Genomic DNA, 20,843 nt, shown 5'->3' with positions numbered 1-20,843 from the left:
CTGGCTGCGTCGTACTGTAGGGCGACTCTGGCTGCGTCGTACTGTAGGGCGACTCTGGCTGCGCCGGCTCCAGACTGTAGGGCGACTCTGGCTGCGCCGGCTCCGGACTGTAGGGCGACTCTGGCTGCGCCGGCTCCGGACTGTAGGGCGACTCTGGCTGCGCCGGTTCCGGACTGTAGGGCGACTCTGGCTGCGCCGGTTCCGGACTGTAGGGCGACTCTGGCTGCGCCGGTTCTGGACTGTAGGGCGACTCTCGCTGGCTCCGGACTATGGGCCGTCTCTGCCTGCTCCGGACTGTGGGCCGTCTCTGCAGGCTCCGGACTGTGGGCCGTCTCTGCAGGCTCCGGACTGTGGTCCGTCTCTGCAGGCTCCGGACTGTGGGCCGTCTCTGCAGGCTCCGGACTGTGGGCCGTCTCTGCAGGCTCCAAACTGTGGGCCATCTCTAGACGGGGTGCTGTCGCCGGACGCTCTGGACGGGGCACTGTTGCCAGACACTCTGGACGGGGCACTGTTGCCGGACACTCTGTACGAGGCACTGTTGCCGGAAGCTCTGGACGAGGCACTGTTGCTGGAAGCTCTGGACGGGGCACTGTTGCCGGACACTCTGTACGAGGCACTGTCGCCGGAAGCTCTGGACGAGGCACTGTCGCTGGAAGCTCTGGACGAGGCACTGTCGCCGGAAGCTCTGGATGGGTTACTGTCGCCGGAAGCTCTGGACGGGGACTGCGCACTGAAAGCCTGATGCGTGGGGCTGGATTAGGAGGCGCCAGCCTAAGGACATGCACCACAGGGCTAGTGCGAGGAGCGGGAACAGGATGTACTGGACTGGGCTGACGCACTGGAGGCCTGGTGCGTGGGGCTGGTAGTGGAGGTACCAGACTGGAGACACGCACCCCAAGGCTAGTGCGAGGAGCGGGAACAGGATGTACTGGACTGGGCTGACGCACTGGAGGTCTCGAGCGCAGGACTGGCACCACCCCTACTGGCTGGGTGCCCGCTTCCCCCTGGCAAATGCGGGATGCTGGCACTGAGCACACTGGCCTGTGAATGCTCGGCGTCGACGCCGTGCGCATCACCCCATAACACGGGGCCTGACCAGTATCATGCTGCCTCCGGTAAGCATGGGGAGTTGGCTTGGGACTCAACCCTGGCCCAGCCAAACTACCCGTGTGCCCCCCATTTTTTATTTATTGTGGCTGCCTCTCAGGCTTCCATGCTAGTCGTGTTCCAATATAACAGTCCCGGTCCTCTCCAGCCTTCCTCCATGGTCCCTCCCCGGCTAAAATGTCCTCCCAAGTCCACAACTCAAAATAACTCCTCTCTAGCTCCTTACCCCGCTGCTTGGTCCGTTGGTGGTGGGAAGTTCTGTAACGGTCGTCGTATGAAATGGATCAAGGCGCAGCGGGTTGAGTGCTCATTTTAACTTTTAATTAGAACACTGAAAACACAAAACAAGAAACCGCACGAACGCACAGTAATACAGGCTAACACAGCAGTGCAAAAACAACTTCCCACAAACCACTTGTGAAAAAAGGGCTACCTAAGTATGACTCCCAATCAGCAACAACGATGTACAGCTGTTCCTGATTGAGAGCCATACCAGGCCAACAAAGAAATACACAACCTAGAAAATCATAGAAATACAAAACCAGAACAATACCCCTAAACCCCGGAACACATAAAACAAACACCCCTCTTACATAAGACATATCCCAACAAACCCCGAACCACATAAAACAAACACCCCCTGCCACGTCCTGACCAAACTACAATAACCAATAACCCTTTATACTGGTCAAGACGTGACACCTAACTACTTATATTGCAACTATAAGTGTCCCCCCCCCCCCCATCCTAAGGGTTAATTACTATTACATATAGAATATAGAGCCAAAATATGATAAGTGTTTAAATATTAGGCTACATATAATTCAATAGAAGAAACTAGAGAGAGAAGGAGAGAGAGAGACTGCCAGTAACTTAATGTTTTGGCTGTAGCCAATGGTAACATTAAGGAACTGGGAGTCTCTCTCGCTCTGTTTTTTTAATCTATTGAATTCAATATTACAACCTTCTGTGTTTGTCGAAGAACGATGCCGAGGGAGACTTTTGTCGTGCCCTCTTCACGACTGTCTTGGTGTGTTTGGACCATGCTAGTTTGTTGGTGATGTGGACGCCAAGGAACTTGAACCTCTCAACCTGCTCCACTACAGCCCAATGAGAATGGGGGCGTACTCAAACCTCCTTTTACTGTAGTCCACAATCATCTCTTTTGTCTTGATCACGTTGAGGGAGAGGTTGTTGTCCTGGCACCACACGGCCAGGTCTCTGACCTCCTCCCTATAGGCTGTTTCATCGTTGTTGATGATCAGGCCTACCACTGTTGTGTCATCAGCAAACTTAATGATGGTGTTGGAGTCGTGCCTGGCCGTGCAGTCATGAGTGAACAGGGAGTACAGGAGGGGACTGAGCACGTACCCCTGAGGGGCCCACGTGTTGAGGATCAGCGTGGTGGATGTGTTGTTACCTACCCTCACCACCTGGGGACGGCCCGTAAGGAAGTCCCAGATCCAGTTGCAGAGGGAGGTGTTCTGTCCCAGGGTCCTCAGCTTATTGATGAGCTTTGAGGGCACTATGGTGTTGAACGCTGAGCATACTCACATAGGTGTTCCTTTTGTCCAGGTGGGAAAGGGTAGTGTGGTGTGCAAAAGAGATTGCATCATCTGTGGATCTGTTAGGGCGGTACGTAAATTGGAGTGGGTCTAGGGTTTCTGGGATAATGGTTTTGATGTGAGCCATGACCAGCCTTTCAAAGCACTTCATGGCTACAGACGTGAGTGCTACGGGTCGGTAGACCCTCTGGACATTCTACCCCTTCTGCTGCTACCCCTATGGACATTCTACCCCTTCTGCTGCTACCCCTATGGACATACTACCCCTTCTGCTGCTACCCCTATGGATATTCTACCCCTTCTGCTGCTACCCCTATGGATATTCTACCCCTTCTGCTGCTACCCCTATGGACATTCTACCCCTTCTGCTGCTACCCCTATGGATATTCTACCCCTTCTGCTGCTACCCCTATGGACATCCTACCCCTTCTGCTGCTACCCCTATGGATATTCTACCCCTTCTGCTACTACCCCTATGGACATTCTACCCCTTCTGCTGCTACCCCTATGGATATTCTACCCCTTCTCCTACTACCCCTATGGACATTCTACCCCTTCTGCTACTACCCCTATGGATATTCTACCCCTTCTGCTACTACCCCTATGGACATTCTACCACTTCTGCTGCTACCCCTATGGATATTCTACCCCTTCTGCTACTACCCCTATGGATATTCTACCCCTTCTGCTGCTACCCCTATGGATATTCTACCCCTTCTGCTGCTACCCCTATGGACATTCTACCCCTTCTGCTGCTACCCCTATGGATATTCTACCCCTTCTGCTGCTACCCCTATGGATATTCTACCCCTTCTGCTGCTACCCCTATGGATATTCTACCCCTTCTGCTGCTACCCCTATGGATATTCTACCCCTTCGGCTGCAACCCCTATGGATATTCTACCCCTTCTGCTGCTACCCCTCTGGACATTCTCCTACCCCCTCCCCGTTGCTCCCTGTATGGACATTCATTCAGGTACTTTTGTGACCCACTGTCTCTTTTCAGTCTTATGTTCCAATATTTGAAATAGTGGATTTTACATCGTATACATCGTTCACAGTCTTAGACCTTACATCCATCTCTTAAAGAATTCACATTGGAACACATGCGAATGTAGCCATGTTCTAAAGCAGTGAGTTAGTGTGTAAAAAAACAAACAGATTTCAACAATAAAATACTTTATTAACTTCAAGTGCTAAAAATAGTTGCTTACATTTAGGAAACACTTAAAAGACTTAAAAAAAACACACACAAGTTAAAAACAATATATAGACCTAGGCCCATATCATAAGATCCTTTGAGTAACTTTGGTTCAGGTTATGAGCCTTGTCTGGCAGCGAAACAGTTCATACAGCCTCATTAACTGCCTTTAAAAAAACATAGCTGATATGGCTGACTTGCTTAAACAAATGTGGTTTCTAATGACAATTGAGACGTACAAACTATGGCATAAGGGGACGACAAGTGGATAAGAGGCAATGCGTAATTTTGATTGAGCGAGCTAGAACGGACATAGTCAATATAGCTAAATATAGCAACAGAATTCAGAACATGGGCCGTTCTTACAGTGTTCTCCCTGTACACCAAGTCAGAACCGTAGGATAAATAAAGGGGGCACATAAGCAGACAATGAAAGTTCTTACAATATTCAATGATTACATTTGTCTAAAACAGGCTATAGGCTACATGTGCACCACCAAGTCAGAACAGTAGGCTAAGTTATGAGGGGGAAAGCAACCAAATTATTAGGGTGAGGCACATGGGCTACAAACAGCATATTAAACAACATACAGTTAGGTATTTTCCATCTTGTTGTGTAATGTTTATGTCCAATGGCCGATGAGCACCAATACGTTTTATCTATAATTTCTCTTCATATGCCAAGGATTGAAAAGGATTTGACAGTAGATTTGACGTGATTCATGATGATGACTTAGCTTAGCTAGCTAAGATTTTGAAAGTATGATGTTGACATGATCAGTCTAATCAAAGCTACGGTAGATATAATGTGATTTGACGTAATTTTATCTGTGGCCAATGACCCTAAGCCTTCTTGGATGGGCACTTCTAATGTAACTCTATGGCAGCACCTAAAGGGGCTTGAATTTTTGAGCTCTCCCCATAGATTTTGCGGTGATGTAGTGTCCCCATGAATGACAGAACACTGAGCCAATCACAACAGAACTAGAGAACATGACCAACCCTTACGCTCTGTATTTTCTGCTGGCGGCCCCACCACCACAGAAAGCACTGAGCTAGGCTGAAACACCTGCATTTTGGAGCTGCCTTACTCATAAAAGACAAAAAGAGACCATGTTTGATGCTATTAACTAAATTACTATTATTTGTTTTACATTGTTTTCAAGCTGATATGTGACACGTATTTAGTGCCAAAATAACATGCAAAACAGGCAACAAAAAAAGTATCATTATTATAATAATTATTTTAGCGAAACAGGTGGTGCTCAATGACGCGTCACCCTGAATGACGAGTCGCCCTGAATGACGGGTCGCCCTGAATGACGGGTCGCCCTGAATGACGGGTCGCCCTTAATGACGGGTCGCCACTGCAGCTAGCTGTCTTAACTTTGCTTCATCCCGCAACAAGCCATCTGTAAACAATGGCTCGTGGTGGGACGAAGCAAGCTATAACGGTACCTGTGTGCAACTGTGTAGCTAGTTAGCTAATATAGCGAGCAATAGCTAGCGATGAAAACAACTTTTTGATACTGTTGAGAAAATAACGCATGTACATGGTAGCTATCTTAAATGTAGTGAATCACGGCAGACTGAAACACTTTTAAAATAATCCTTCCCAGTCAGCTTCAAGCAGCCCAGACTGCTTTAGCCACAGAAGACAGAGCTGTGTCTATACCAGTAGCTGTATTCAGGATAACACTGGTATTTGAAAGCTGGAGCTAACTTTGCAATTAGTCCATGATGAAAATATTAGTAAATCCTATGGATATTTCAGATATCTGCGGTAAGAGAGAAGGATGTGCCATTTGACAGAAAAGCCTTGAGTGACAGAATGGTGTCGTACACATTCTTGTGAATGACCCAGCCCCCTCATTATCTCAACAAATCATGACTAGGCAAGATTCAGTATTTTCTCCATGTCTAAATATCTTCATGATTTGAAATTGTATTTATATTTCCAGATACGTTCGAGTTTGATATTAAGGCATGCATGAGAACACCAGCTGTTCCAGACGACTGTGTGGTCACGCTCTCCTTAGCCGATGTGAGGAAGACCTTTAAACAGGTCAATATTCACAAGGCCGCAGGGCCAGACGGATTACCAGGACGTGTATTCAGAACATGCACAGACAAACTGGCAAGTGTCTTCACTGACATTTTCAACCTCTCCCTGACCCAGTCTGTAATACACATACAGTACTTGAATGAGACGAGGGAAATTCAATTCAATCTCTGTAGTACAAAGTATATTCATTTTCCCCTCAAATAGCACTCCAGACTATTTTTGGACACAGTGGGCACAAAGGTAGTTAGTTAGAGCCTGTTTTGTAATAGCTGTGAGTCATTTGACTAAAGCCTGTCTAAATCCACCAAATCCTTGCTGCTTGACAATTATAGATGACTAACGCCGGGGATATTTCACTCATATTTGGCCATGTCTGAGTCTCATACAACCTCACTCTAAATAGTGTACTACTTTTAGCCAGGGCCAAAGAGCACCCTACTCATTACATAGTGCACTACTTTTGACCTGAACAGACCCCTAAAGGCAGGAGTATTGGGGGAGGGATGGAGGGATGCTAGAAGTAACGGAGGGAGGGATGGAGGAGGTTAGAAGTAATGGAGGGAGGGATGGAGGGAGGGATGGATGGATGGATGGAGGGATGGAGAGAGGGATGGAGGGAGGGATGGAGGAGGTTAGAAGTAATGGAGGGAGGGATGGAGGGATGGAGGGAGGGATGGATGGATGGAGGGATGGAGAGAGGGATGGAGGGAGGGATGGAGAGAGGGATGGATGGAGGGAGGGATGGAGGGAGGGAGGGATGGAAGGAGGGATGGAGAGAGGGATGGAGAGAGGGATGGAGGAAGGGATGGAGGAAGGGATGGAGAGAGGGATGGATGGAGGGATGGAGAGAGGGATGGATGGAGGGGGTTAGAAGTTATGGAGGGAGGGATGGAGGGTGGGATGGAGGGATGGATGGAGGGGGTTAGAAATAATGGAGGGATGGAGGGGTTAGAAGTAATGGAGGGATGGAGGGAGGGATAGAGGGAGGGATGGAGGGATAGATGGAGGGGGTTAGAAATAATGGAGGGATGGAGGGGGTTAGAAGTAATGGAGAGATGGAGGGAGGGTTGGAGGGGGTTAGAAGTAATGGAGGGATGGAGGGATAGAGGGGGTTAGAAGTAATGGAGGGATGGAGGGGGTTAGAAGTAATGTATGGATGGAGGGGTTTAGAAATAATGGAGGGATGGAGGAGGTTAGTAGTAATGAAGGTTAAGGATCAGGTACAGTAGGTTAAATGGTTTATGTGTTGTGCTTGGCAGACACTGCCCTCTGCTTGTATAGATGATTGAATTACAATATTGGAGAAATATTTAACACCATATACAGTCTCCGTACAGAATATAGGAGGTTAACATCATATACAGTCTCTGTACAGAATATAGGAGGTTAACATCATATACAGTCTCTGTACAGAATATAGGAGGTTAACATCATATACAGTCTCTGTACAGAATATAGGAGGTTAACATCATATACAGTCTCTGTACAGAATATAGGAGTTTAACATCATATACAGTCTCTGTACAGAATATAGGAGGTTAACATCATATACAGTCTCTGTACAGAATATAGGAGGTTAACATCATGTACAGTCTCTGTACAGAATATAGGAGGTTAACATCATATACAGTCTCTGTACAGAATATAGGAGGTTAACATCATATACAGTCTCTGTACAGAATATAGGAGGTTATGACAACAGAAGGCCCAGTGTTATTTATGAATAGCAGAAAGGAGATTTGTACCTTTCTTCAGGATTATTAGTAGATTTGTCTCAGTGGTTTCTTATGTGCGGAATGTACTTTTAGTCATGAAGTTATTTGTTAAATGTAATAATTTAGAAAGGCTTATTCTTTCCTGAATACATTGTTGCAGGCAGCGTTCAGAGTATGACTGACCGAGCGAGCCTCAGCCCAGCCAACGACTACAGTATTTACAGATTAAAGGAGTGAGGCCTTCTCGTTTTCATTGAAAAAACAATCTGTCTTTTGTATTGTGGACCAGGGCAGTCATGCTTGTGGCTTTCTGGTTTTTGTGACCATGTGACGCAGCATGAATGTGTTCATTGTTTGAGTCCCAAATGGCATTCTACTCCCTAAATAGTGCACTACTTTTGACCAGAGCCCTATGGAACCTAGTCAAAATTAAGGGCCTGGTCAGAAGCGTTGCACTATTTTGGGACGTAGACTAATGATTGTGTTGGTATCTGACTGACTGCCTGGCTACATGGGCACATTTACTAATAAGACTACTGGCCCATTTCAAAGGGCATAATCATAGGACATTGGATAGACGTCCGGGGGTAATGATGCCAAGCCCTACCATAGGATAGATGCCCGGGGGTAATGATGCAAAGCCCTACCATAGGATAGATTCCCGGGGGTAATGATGCCAAGCCCTACCATAGGATAGATGCCCGGGGCTAATGATGCAAAGCCCTACCATAGGATAGATTCCCGGGGGTAATGATGCCAAGCCCTACCATAGGATAGATGCCCGGGGGTAATGATGCCAAGCCCCATCAAAACAAGATGGCCAACTATCAACTACTGTATAGGCTAAAATGTAAAACCAAACATAAAATAATGTCCGTCTCGTTCTCAAAAGTGAATAAATGACAGACAATATAAAACAAAACATTTTAGAGGTTATATCTGCAATTTACAATTCATCTTAGTATATTAGTGAGAAGAAAGTTAAAACCATATAGTACACAAAGATAGACTAACGCAAGTATTTCAGAAATCACCTCAGCTCCTCTCTGTCACCTTAACCACTGAGCACACACTGGTTAAATCAACGTTGTTTCCATGTCATTTCAATGAAATGACGCAGAACAAACGTAGAATAGAGGTTGAATTGACATCTGTTGCCCAGTCGATAGATAACACCTCAGCTCATCTCACTGTTCTCCTTTAAATCCTCAGTGTAAAAGTCAAACCAGAGTTAGAGGTGGCATGTAAATGGCATTCATTCATCCTTACATCAGCTTCTCTCTATGGATTGGTCATCCAGCTCAAATCAAACTTGATTTATTATCCTCAATAGACAAATCACAGCTACAGTGCTAACTGTTCACCCAGAGGTCTTGTTTTACAGAGTCATTCTCCTGTCTGGCTGTCACCATGTCTTCTAGAACCTGATTTACACAGTTATTCCCCGGTCTGGCTTTCACTGTCTTCTAGAACCTGATTTACAGTTATTCCCCTGTCTGGTTTTCACTGTCTTCTAGAACCTGATTTACAGTTATTCCCCTGTCTGGTTTTCACTGTCTTCTAGAACCTGATTTACAGTCATTCCCCGGTCTGGCTGTCACTATGTCTTCTAGAACCTGATTTACAGTTATTCCCCTGTCTGGTTTTCACTGTCTTCTAGAACCTGATTTACAGTCATTCCCCTGTCTGGTTTTCACTGTCTGCTAGAACCTGATTTACAGTCATTCCCCGGTCTGGCTGTCACTATGTCTTCTAGAACCTGATTTACAGTCATTCCCCGGTCTGGCTATCACTATGTCTTCTAGAATCTGTTTTCTGGAATCCTCTAGAATTCAGACCTGTCGTGAGTGAGTCTGTTTTGAATTAGTCAACAACACACATATTCATTCAACATTCTATACATTTTCATCCTGATACAGGTATATGGATTATTTAAACCCAATGAGATCTCTGTAAGCATGAATGGCACAAAGACACATTTCAAAGAGGAGGAAACTCAGTATTAACCCGAAATATTACAAACAGATAGTGCTACTGTATACAATTAAATTAAGCTGCCAGAAAAGCCAGTATTTATGAAACACCTAGTCGACAATTTTAGGCCATGACTACAATTTATTAACAGCAAATCAAAATCACCAGGAGTAAAATACCTTGCTTTAAATTAATACAAATACTCATGAATCGATAGAACCAACTCAATAAATATTTAAGTTTTGAAGCCATTCCCACTTCTTTAGATCATGTTTAAAAGCCGTATGGAGGAAAAGACATGGCAGATCGACATACGTAAAATAAGAATGAGAATCTCCTGTTTAACTGTGATTACAGAGGGGCAGACAAACCAGATGCATGTAAAACACTCATTTGTAAAAGTTGCCAACATCTATTCCTCTAATAAATTCTGCTGGAAAAAATGATATTTTGTCTTTCAGATGGCAGACAGGGAACAAAGAGGGTTCTGCGATATTCCCCTTGCCCAGACTATTATTGTAATTGTTTGGACATAGTCATTCACTTCAAGCCTTGTGTACCATTGTACATGGAATTCAAAAGGTCTCGAGTGTTGAGCTCCTTCTCTAACTCATCCAGATCCTCTCCTGTGAACAGGTTCAAGTCTACATGGACCTCTTTCTGTGTCCCTGTCCTTCTCCGTGTCCTCCTCTCCCTCCTTTGTACACTTCCGTTCTCCTCCACTCCTCCTGAAGCCTCACTTCTCAAGTTTATTTTCAGCAGGGAGAGGCAGAGTAGAGCAGGCCATGAGCCAACAATATCAGCGGATGAAGAGATCATTGAAACCAGCAGACCCCCCCCCCCCCTCCCCTGCACATTACTACGCCTAGTCAGATAAAATGATTACAACAGGAAATGGTATTAGATTAGACCGTTTTTACTGTTCGTATATCATCTAGCTCCTCTAACATGCTCATCAGGAGACAGTAAGTGACGTGATTGGAAGCCAACAGTTCCTTATTTCAGTTCCTTATTTCAAAAGTAGTACAGTTTTTCAGAGAAAAACTTTATTGGACTGATATCCTGTAGAAAAGGTAATCAAGACGGATTATACAAGTGTGCTCACCATCAGTGTCCTTAACTGGCCGAGGTCTGGTCTGCTGATGCCACTGTGATCCCATCATTATCCACCCCTTTAGGAACAAACATGGCCACATCAATGTTCTGGAAGTCTCCAGCATGTACTAGCTAAGACAGGGAAGCACATATAAATATCTTAATAGTAACAGACGTATTACATCCAAAATATAATTCAATAGGCCTATAGTCAAAAACACATCCAAAATACTGTACCATTCAATAGGCCTACAGTCAAAAACACAACCAAAATACTGTATCATTCAATAGGCCTATAGTCAAGACAAAAAACACATGCCATAACAGACATAACAACAACAATAGGATACGCTCTTCTTTATAACCTCGGTTTTCATTCCACATGGCATGATATTGATACATGGCATGATATTGATACATGGCATGATATTGATACATGGCATGATATTGATACATGGCATGACATTGATAGTAAATTTACCTCATGAATGTCACCATCACCATCATCATCACACTTGGAATATTTTGTATCGTCTGCCTCTTCGTCATCATCACCCTTGGCATATTTAGTATCGTCTGCCTCTTCATCATCATCCACCAGGTCAGAGCGGAACTCAAACACGACCCCTCACTTGGAAAAGAGCGAGACATTTTCATGCCATATAGGCTGTCGCTACAGACAATGTTCAGGTCTGGACATTTCATTCCAAGAGCTTTGTAAACACCTTCTAGGAAACATTTCTTTTAATCTGGTAGCTGAACTCACCACAAGTGACCTTCCAGGTGAGAAGTCATCCGTCTTTCTCTCCATGTCCCGCTCATCCTTAGCGATCCTCTCCTGTCTCTTCCTCTTCTTCTTTCAGGCTAGGAAAGTTTGCAGGGTGATGCGGGTGATGTTTGGACCCAGGGCTGATCGCGAGTGTTAGTGTTATTGTTGTTGGTGGACATTTATGAATAAGCATGAATAAACTATTTATAAACTATTAATAAGCCTTTTACATGCATTTATAAAGGCTTATTCATGAAACTTGTTATAATAAAGAGTTAACTACAGTCAATTTCATTTCACAACTCTTCCTCCATTACATTAGGAATGATCATAGAAACAGAATGACATAGATTCTATTTCTATGGTAATGCTCATAGAAACAGAATGACAGATTCTACTTCCATGGTAATGATCATAGAAACAGAATGTCAGATTCTATTTCTTTGGTAATGATCATTACATTTACATTTTAGTGATTTAGCAGACGCTCTTATCCAGAGCGACTTACAGTAGTGAATGCATACATTTCATGCATGTTTTTTTAGTACTGGCCCCCATGGGAATCAAACCCACAACCCTGGCATTGCACACACCATGCTGACGTTGCAAACACCATGCTCTACCAACTGAGCCACAGGGAAGAATCGTAGAAACAGAATGTCATAGATTCTATTTCTATGGAAATAATCATAGAAACAGGATGAAATAGATTATATTTCTATGGTAATGTTCATAGAAACAGAATGTCATAGATTCTATTTCTATGGTAATGATTGTAGAAACAGAATGTCATAGATTCTATTTCTGTGGGAATGATCATAGAAACAGAATGACAGATTCTATATCGATGGGAATGATCATAGAAACAGAATGAAATAGATTATATTTCTATGGTAATGATCATAGAAACAGAACGTCACAGATTATATTTCTGTAGGAATGATCATAGAAACAGAATGACATAGATTATATTTCTATGGGAATGATCATAGAAACAGAATGAAATAGATTATATTTCTATGGTAATGATCATAGAAACAGAACGTCACAGATTCTATTTCTGTAGGAATGATCATAGAAACAGAATGACATAGATTATATTTCTATGGGAATGATCATAGAAACAGAATGTCATAGATTCTATTTCTGTGGGAATGATCATAGAAACAGAATGACAGATTCTATATCGATGGGAATGATCATAGAAACAGAATGAAATAGATTATATTTCTATGGTAATGATCATAGAAACAGAACGTCACAGATTATATTTCTGTAGGAATGATCATAGAAACAGAATGACATAGATTATATTTCTATGGTAATGATCATAGAAACAGAATGACATAGATTATATTTCTATGGTAATGATCATAGAAACAGAACGTCACAGATTATATTTCTGTAGGAATGATCATAGAAACAGAATGACATAGATTATATTTCTATGGTAATGATCATAGAAACAGAACGTCACAGATTATATTTCTGTAGGAATGATCATAGAAACAGAATGACATAGATTATATTTCTATGGGAATGATCATAGAAACAAAATTACATATGTTCTATTTCTGTGGGAATGATCAACCTACCTCATTCTCGATCAGCTCCTCCAGTGAGACCTCTTTCTCCAGATTCTCTTCCTTCTTCTTGATGAATCTGGCAGGAAGAGGATGGAGGTACATACAGTTGATTCCTCCCCCCGGACAGACCCAGAACCAACCATACTTGTTGTTTTCTATGGCACATAGGAAGTACTTACACACCTATGGGGGAAACGCAATACTTCAGTCAACTGGCTAAATATCCCCTACGAGAGCAAACAAGCGTTTAAAAAAAAAAGTATTGTTACAATATTTGCATTTCACCTTTATTTATCCAGTAAGTCCCATTAAGGACAGAATACTTATTTTACATGCAAGACCGGTAATACACAAGACCGGTAAGTCTCCGTTTACGTTTGAGTTCTGGTTGAATTTGGTGACCAATATGCCTTGTATACTGTTTTTTAGGATAGTTATCATTGTTTTATAGCCCCATATACCACCCACCACTGCGACCTGTATACTCTCGTCGGCTGGCCCTCGCTACATATTCATCGCCAGGCCCACTGGCTCCAGGTCATCTATAAGTCTTTGCTAGGTAAAGCTCCGCCTTATCGCAGCTCACTGGTCACCATAACAACACCCACCCATAGCACGTGCTCCAGCAGGTATATCTCTCTGGTCACCCCCAAAGCCAACACCTCCTTTGTCCGCCTTTCCTTCCAGTTCTCTGCTGCCAATGACTGGAACGAATTGCAGAAATCACTGAAGTTGGAGACATATCTCCCTAACTAACTTTAAACATTAGCTTTCTGAGCAGCTTACCGATCACTGCAGCTGTACATAGCCCATCTGTAAATAGCCCATCCAACTACCGACCTCATCCCCATATTGTTTTATTTACTTTTTTTGCTCTTTTGCACACCAGTATTTCTACTTGCATATCATCATCTGCACATCTATCACTCCAGTGTTAATTTGCTAAATTGTAATTACTTCACTACTATGGCGTATTTATTGCCTTACCTCCTCACGCCATTTGCACACCCTGTATATAGACTTTTTATCTATTGTGTTATTGACTGTATGTTTGTTAATTCCATGTGTAACTCTGTGTTGTTGTTTGTGTCGCACTGCTTTGCTTTATCTTGGCCAGGTCGCAGTTGTAAATGAGAACTTATTCTCAACTGGCCTACCTGGTTAACTAAATAAATAAATATTACAATATGTAAAAAACATTGTAGCAATGGTATGCAATAAGCATGTATCAAGCAATGTTACAATATTTAGCCTACCAGTAATTTGTAAGTTGATACGTACAATCTGGTTTTTTTTATTTTTGTCTTTCGTCTTCTTTGCCAGTCCATGTTTCTTGTTTACGACTTCCTCAAGCTTCTTTCTCATCCCAGTTATCCATGGTATCTACACAACAGCCGATTCATGTACATTTATCACCACAAACGTGATGATATAGTCCACAACAACAGACCTATGATTAGAAGGTTGCGAGAATACAGTGTTACCTTTTTCCAGGTCTTCATCTCTCCAATTTCGACGTACAGACTGAGCTTTTCACATTTCCTCTCAAGTGTCAGGTCGTGGGAGAACTTGCATTTATCCCCTTTAGTACACTGGCCTTGCTTCAAGAAAACACCGAGCACTGATTTGGGACCTGACCTGACAACAAGAATTAGGAGACATGGGGAAGAAGAATTGTGTGGCTCAGTTGGTAGAGCATGGTGTTTGCAACGTCAGGGTTGTGTGTTCGATTCCCACTGGGGACCAGTACGGAAAAAAAATGTATGCATTCACTACTGTAAGTCATTCTGGATAAGAGTGTCTGCTAAATGACTAAAATGTAAATGTAAGAATTAGGAGACATGGGGAAGAAAAAAAACATTGCAATACTCACTCTAAATGTAGTGTTGATTTGAATATAATGAGAGGCAGTTATTACACCATTTTATATTTCGGGGTGGGCCTAGTATGTATAGATGTGGAAAATAAGCAATTGGAAAATTAAAGAACAGGACACATTTTTTACAACCCTGCCTCCATCCTATTCGCTCTATCATAAGTAATCCAGTAACTTTTGACCGGCTTGAAAAAGCTTGTTCAACTCTTCCAGCTCCTTCTTCTTGTCAATCGTTTAATTCTTATCACCTTCAGCAGCTGCAACCTGGAGACTTTACACACACAGACACACATTGTTGACTTGCTACAAGTGCATTATTATACTATAAGAGGTGAGTTGGGGGTTGCACAGACTGGACCACAGACACAACAAAAACCTATTGGCTTCTGTTATAATCTCCACCCGGCGCAGCCAGAAGAGGACTGGCCACCCCCTCATAGCCGGGTTCCCTCTCTAGGTTTCTTCCTAAGGTTCTGGCCTTTCTAGGGAGTTTTTCCTAGCCACCGTGCTTCTACACCTGCATTGCTTGCTGTTTGGTGGTTTTCGGCTGGGTTTCTGTTCAGCACTTTGTGACATCAGCTGATGTAAGAAGGGCTTTATAAATAAATGTGATTGATTGTCTAGGATCTGTCTAGAAATATTGTGGTCCTCCTTTGTTAGTTCTTCATACCCTCCTGTACAAACATGTATAGTACATGTATAGTACACATACACATGCACCTGTCTTGCGATCTGCCGTCCATACTTGACTTGTGGTCCCGTGTTGCTCAGTTGGTAGAGCATGGTGTTTGCAACGCCAGGGTTGTGGGTTCGATTCCCACGGGGGACCAGTACGGGGGGAAAAAATGTATGAAATGTATGCATTCACTACTGTAAGTCGCTCTGGATAAGAGCGTCTGCTAAAATGTAATGAGTGACAGTTTTGATGAACTTGTTCCTGATCCGCACTCCTTCTGACAGCTTCTGCTGGGTCATGTCTAGATGGGATACAGGCTTTTATCCTCACTCTTTCACCTCAATAATCTTTTCCATCTTCTTCCTTTCATTTTTTTTTACTACCTGCTGTTGGAGCCGGTTTCTTTGGTGTCAATAAATGAATCCAAGCTCTGCTAATGTGATGGTGTTATTGTTAGGGCTTTTGTCAAAATGTACTTTTCGTAGCAGGTTTAGGAGAACATAGGCATCGGTTTAGAATAATTAAGGCTAGTAGGTTAGTATAATTAGGTTAAGGTTAGGAAAATGGTTAAGGTTAGCTAAAATCCCCCCAAAATCTACTTTTGATGTCAATTTGATAAAACCTGTATCATATCTAGACATAACCCAGCAAAAGCTGTCAGATGGTTTCCACTAGTTATCCCAGCCACAAAGTCAAAATAGTCAAAATATCGTAAAAATGTATAATATTTTTGTTGTTGTTGCCTTTTGTTCTTAATTTAAGGTTTGGGTTAGGCATAAGGTTAGCAGTTTGGTTAAGGTTAGGGTTGGGGTTAGGTTTAAAATCAGATTTTAAGAAGATTAAATGGTAGAAATAGGGGTACTTCGTATCTCTGCACATTGATCTGGTACCGGTACTCCCTGTACGTAGCTCTACATAATGGCGCTGGAGGGGATGGCTGCTGTTTTACGGGCTCCGAACCAACTGTGCTATTTTGTTAGGTTTTTTTTGCATTGTTTGTAACTCATTTTGTACATAATGTTTCTGCTACCGTCTCTTATGACCGAGAAGAGCTTTTGGACATCAGAACAGTGATTACTCACGTCAAACTGGACGAAGATTTTTACTTTAATGAGTTCGACGCGAAGGATATAGGCCCAAATCCGCGTCATCAGCTTGAAGAAAAGACGGAGGAAAATGGGGAAGAGGGCAGCGTGTAAGAATTTGCCGACGAGTAGGTTAACCACCACTTCCCTCCGTATTATTGGCCAACGGGACATTAAAAACTGTAATATCTTATGTTTCACCGAGACCTTGCTAAATGAAGACACGGATAACATAGAGCTGGCTGGCTTCTCCGTGCATCAACAGGACAGAGCAGCTATGTCTGGTAAGACGAGTGCGTCTATTTGTCAATAACTGCTGGTGTCTAATATTAAAGAAGTCTCAAGACAAACGCTCGGCTGAAGTAGAAAACCTATGATAAGCTGTAGACAACATTATCTACAAAGAGAGTTCTCATCAATATTATTCGTTGTCATCTATTTACCACCACAAATCACTCAACAAGCTGTATAAGGCCATAAGCAAACAAGAAGATGCTCATCCAGAAGTGGCGCTCATAGTGGCCGAAGACTTTAATGCAGGAAAACTTAAATCCGTTTTACATCATTTCTACCAGCTTGTCACATGTTGACCAGAAGAAAAAAAAACTCTAGACCACCTTTACTTCACACACAGAGACGCATGCAAAGTTCTCCCTCGCCCTCCGTTTGGTAAATCTGACCAATATTCTATCCTCCTGATTCCTGCTTACAAGCAAAATCTAAAGCAGGAAGTACCAGTGACTCGCTCAATATGGAAGTGGTCAGATGAAGCAGATGCTATGCTACAGGACAGTTTTGCTAGCACAGACTGGAATATGTTCTGGGATTCATCCAATGGCATTGAGGAGAAAACCACCTCAGTCACCGGCTTCATCAATAAGTGCATCGATGACGTCATCCCCACAGTGACCGTACGTACATTTCCTAACCAGAAGCCATGGATTACAGGCAACATCCGCACTGAGCTAAAGGCTAGAGCTGCCGCTTTCAGGGAGTGGGAGACTAATCCGGATGCTTATATGAAATCCCACTATGCCCTCAGACAAACCATCAAACAGGCATATCATCAATACAGAACTGAGATTGAATCCTACTACACCAGCTCTGAACCTCGTTGGCTGTGGCAGGGCTGGAAAAATACTATGAACTACAAAGGGAACCCCAGCCGCGAGCTACCTAGTGACACGAGCCTACCAGATGAGCCAAATGCGTTTTATGCTCGCTTCGAGGCAAGCATCCCTGAGGCATGCATGCGAGCACCAGTTGTTCCGGACGACTGTTTGATCACTCTCTCTGTAGCCGATGTGAGCAAGACCTTTAAAAAGGTTAACATTCACAAAGCCTCTGGGCCAGACGGATTACCAGGACATGTACTCAAAGCATATACACTGTTCTTTCCGCTACTGCACAGCAAGCGGTATCGGAGTGCTAAGTCTAGGACCAAAAGGCTCCTTAAAAGCTTTTACCCCCAATCCATAAGACTGGTGAACAATTAATCAAATGGCCACATGGACTATTTACATTGACCCCCCCTTTGTTTTTACACTGCTGCTACTCGCTGTTTATTATCTATATTATATAACAACAAAAAAATCACAAAGATATTTAGTAAATATTTTCTTAACTCTATTTCTTGAACTGCATTGTTGGTTAAGGGCTTGTAAGTAAGCATTTCACAGTAAAATGTGATTTTATTTTATTTTATTATCTTTTATTTTACTCCTCTTGTGTTTCTATTTTTTTTTAAACTCTGCACCGTTGGAAAGGCTCGAAAACAAGCATTTCACTGTGAAGTATACACCAGTTGTATTCGGCTTATGTGACACATCAAAAATTGATTTGATTTGTTTTATGACTTTGTGGCCGTGGTAACTAGTGACGACCCTGTCAGATGGAGTTGCATGCTCACACCGCAAAGTGGTCAGAAGGAAACGCAGTGTACGCTGGGTAGCTTAGTCTTTGGATTGAAATAAATGCCTACTGTAAATCATTTGTTTCCCCCCCATCACAGGAGGCTTCTGAGGGGAGAACGGCTCATAATAATAGCTGGAATGGAGCAAATGGAACGGCATCAAACACCTGGTTTGATGTATTTGAAACCATTCCACTAATTACGCTCCAGTCATGATCAATTAAGGTGTCACCAACCTCCCGTGGCCCCCACCCAACATTATGTAACATTGCACACTAAAATAGATTCATATTAGTACCATCATGGAATATTTGCACATGTTTGAAGTACATGTAATCAATACAAGTATTCCATCATATGACATTTCTTTAGGCCTACAACATCTAGGATAAATTCATGCTAGCATTAATAACAGTGTGCTATCATTTGGAAGTCATTAGGTTTAATAATATCCGCCTTAATGTGTTCCCCTTGCCTGGCTGATGGCTAGTGGCTAATGCCTAATCTCAAATGGACAGTGACACCCTGCTGTAGAGTCATCATTAACGTGGTGTAATTCACACACGGGTCCTATCAACTCCCTCCATCTACTGGACAGGGCTGAGGTACCTGATGACTTTCCTATACACCAGGCTAACTCCGCTACGGAGGGTTGATTATAATCTATTACACTGCCTGCATGTAGAGTTCGTAAAACGATATGCGTTAATGACAGACACAGATTGGCAAACCAGAGCCTGTCTGGCTCATAAGCGTATACACAGCAATGCATAAATGTATTATATTTTGACACATTTAAGCTTGTAACAAAGGGCTTTTCTCTCTTAAAATCCCCTTCCTTACATGAAAATCCATAGCCTTTCCCGTGTGGTCATATTGTTTAATTTAAAAGCAGCATGTCCATCTGTCCGTCCATCTGTCCATCCATCTGTCTGTTAACCAGAATTGACTTGGAGCTGAAGGCTTTGACTAATCGCCTGACTGAGTTATCTACAGTTCCTTTTGTGCGCTTGTTTCTTTAAATCACTCATTACCTGAACATATCTGTCAGCTGCAGCTTTCTCTTAGCTAATTGGAAAACAGCCACATGAAAACTTGGGACGGAGTGTCCATTGTCTTTGCTGGAGGATCAATGCTGAAGGTTTTTTTTTGCTCACACAATGCAAAACAAAAACAACAACAATATTTTGGACATGCCAAACACCTGAGCGATTTCCCAACACCTGAGGGATTTCCCAACACCTGAGGGATTTCAACACCTGAGGGTAAATGGAAATGATTCATATCCCGTAGCTGAACATGATGTATGGCAGGATAACAGCGAATTGTTTTGCTGTCCAGTGACCAGTTATCAGTGTCCAGGTCACCATTGCAATACGGCAGTCAAAATGTGTATGTGGTGAATGAAATGAGTCTGTTTGCTCTACCTGTTCTGCTGTAGGCCTACCTGTTCTGCTGTAGGCCTACCTGTTCTGCTGTAGGCCTACCTGTTCTGCTGTAGGCCTACCTGTTCTGCTGTAGGCCTACCTGTTCTGCTGTAGGCCTACCTTCTGCAGGCCTACTTGTTTTGCTGCTGGCCTACCTGTTCTGCTGTAGACATACTGTATCATGCTGAGCAGAACTTATGTCTGTCTCCAGGCAGTCCTTACAGTAACAAGCACTTAGCAGAGTTTACCAACCTGGCCCCTCTTAGGCATGACAGATGTGATGCTGCTGTCACTGATGTCTCTTCTCTCCCCGGCTGCCTAATCCACTTACCACACTCTGGAACAGCAGCATTTAGCCAGACACATGTTCCTCAGCTCAAATGCGTCTCAAAATGCACCCTATTCCCTATATAGTGCACTACCTTTCACCAGACTCTGGTCAACAGTAGAACGCTACTGTAAATAGAGAATAGGGTGCCATTTGGGATGAACCCTGTAAGGGAAAAGGTCAACACTCTTGAGCAAGAGGAAGTTACGGCACTGCACTGATAGAATGATATCGAATTTGTCTCCTCACTCGTTACAGTCTTCATGTGTTGGCAAATTGAATGAAGAGGGCTGTCATTTAAAGCCGCAATGTGTAACTTTTTAGGCTACCCAACCAAATACACATAGAAATGTGTGCTATAGATCTGCCATTCTCATTGAACGCAAGTCTAAAAAGCTGTAGATTGGTTTTATGTGCTCTATATCTATGCTTTAAGTTCTTAAGTTTCAATTATATGTCTTT

General features: G+C 43.2%; 1 pseudogene; it reads right to left on the bottom strand.

Annotated features, from left to right (window-relative positions):
- Positions 1–10,743: 10,743 nt before the first annotated feature.
- On the bottom strand, positions 10,744–15,928 carry LOC106582513 (zinc finger CCCH domain-containing protein 15-like; annotated as a pseudogene).
- Positions 15,929–20,843: the final 4,915 nt, after the last annotated feature.

Source organism: Salmo salar, chromosome ssa21, assembly GCF_905237065.1.
Source record: "Salmo salar chromosome ssa21, Ssal_v3.1, whole genome shotgun sequence".
Classification (NCBI taxonomy): Eukaryota; Metazoa; Chordata; class Actinopteri; order Salmoniformes; family Salmonidae; genus Salmo; species Salmo salar.
This window is presented reverse-complemented; position numbering and strand designations above follow the sequence as displayed.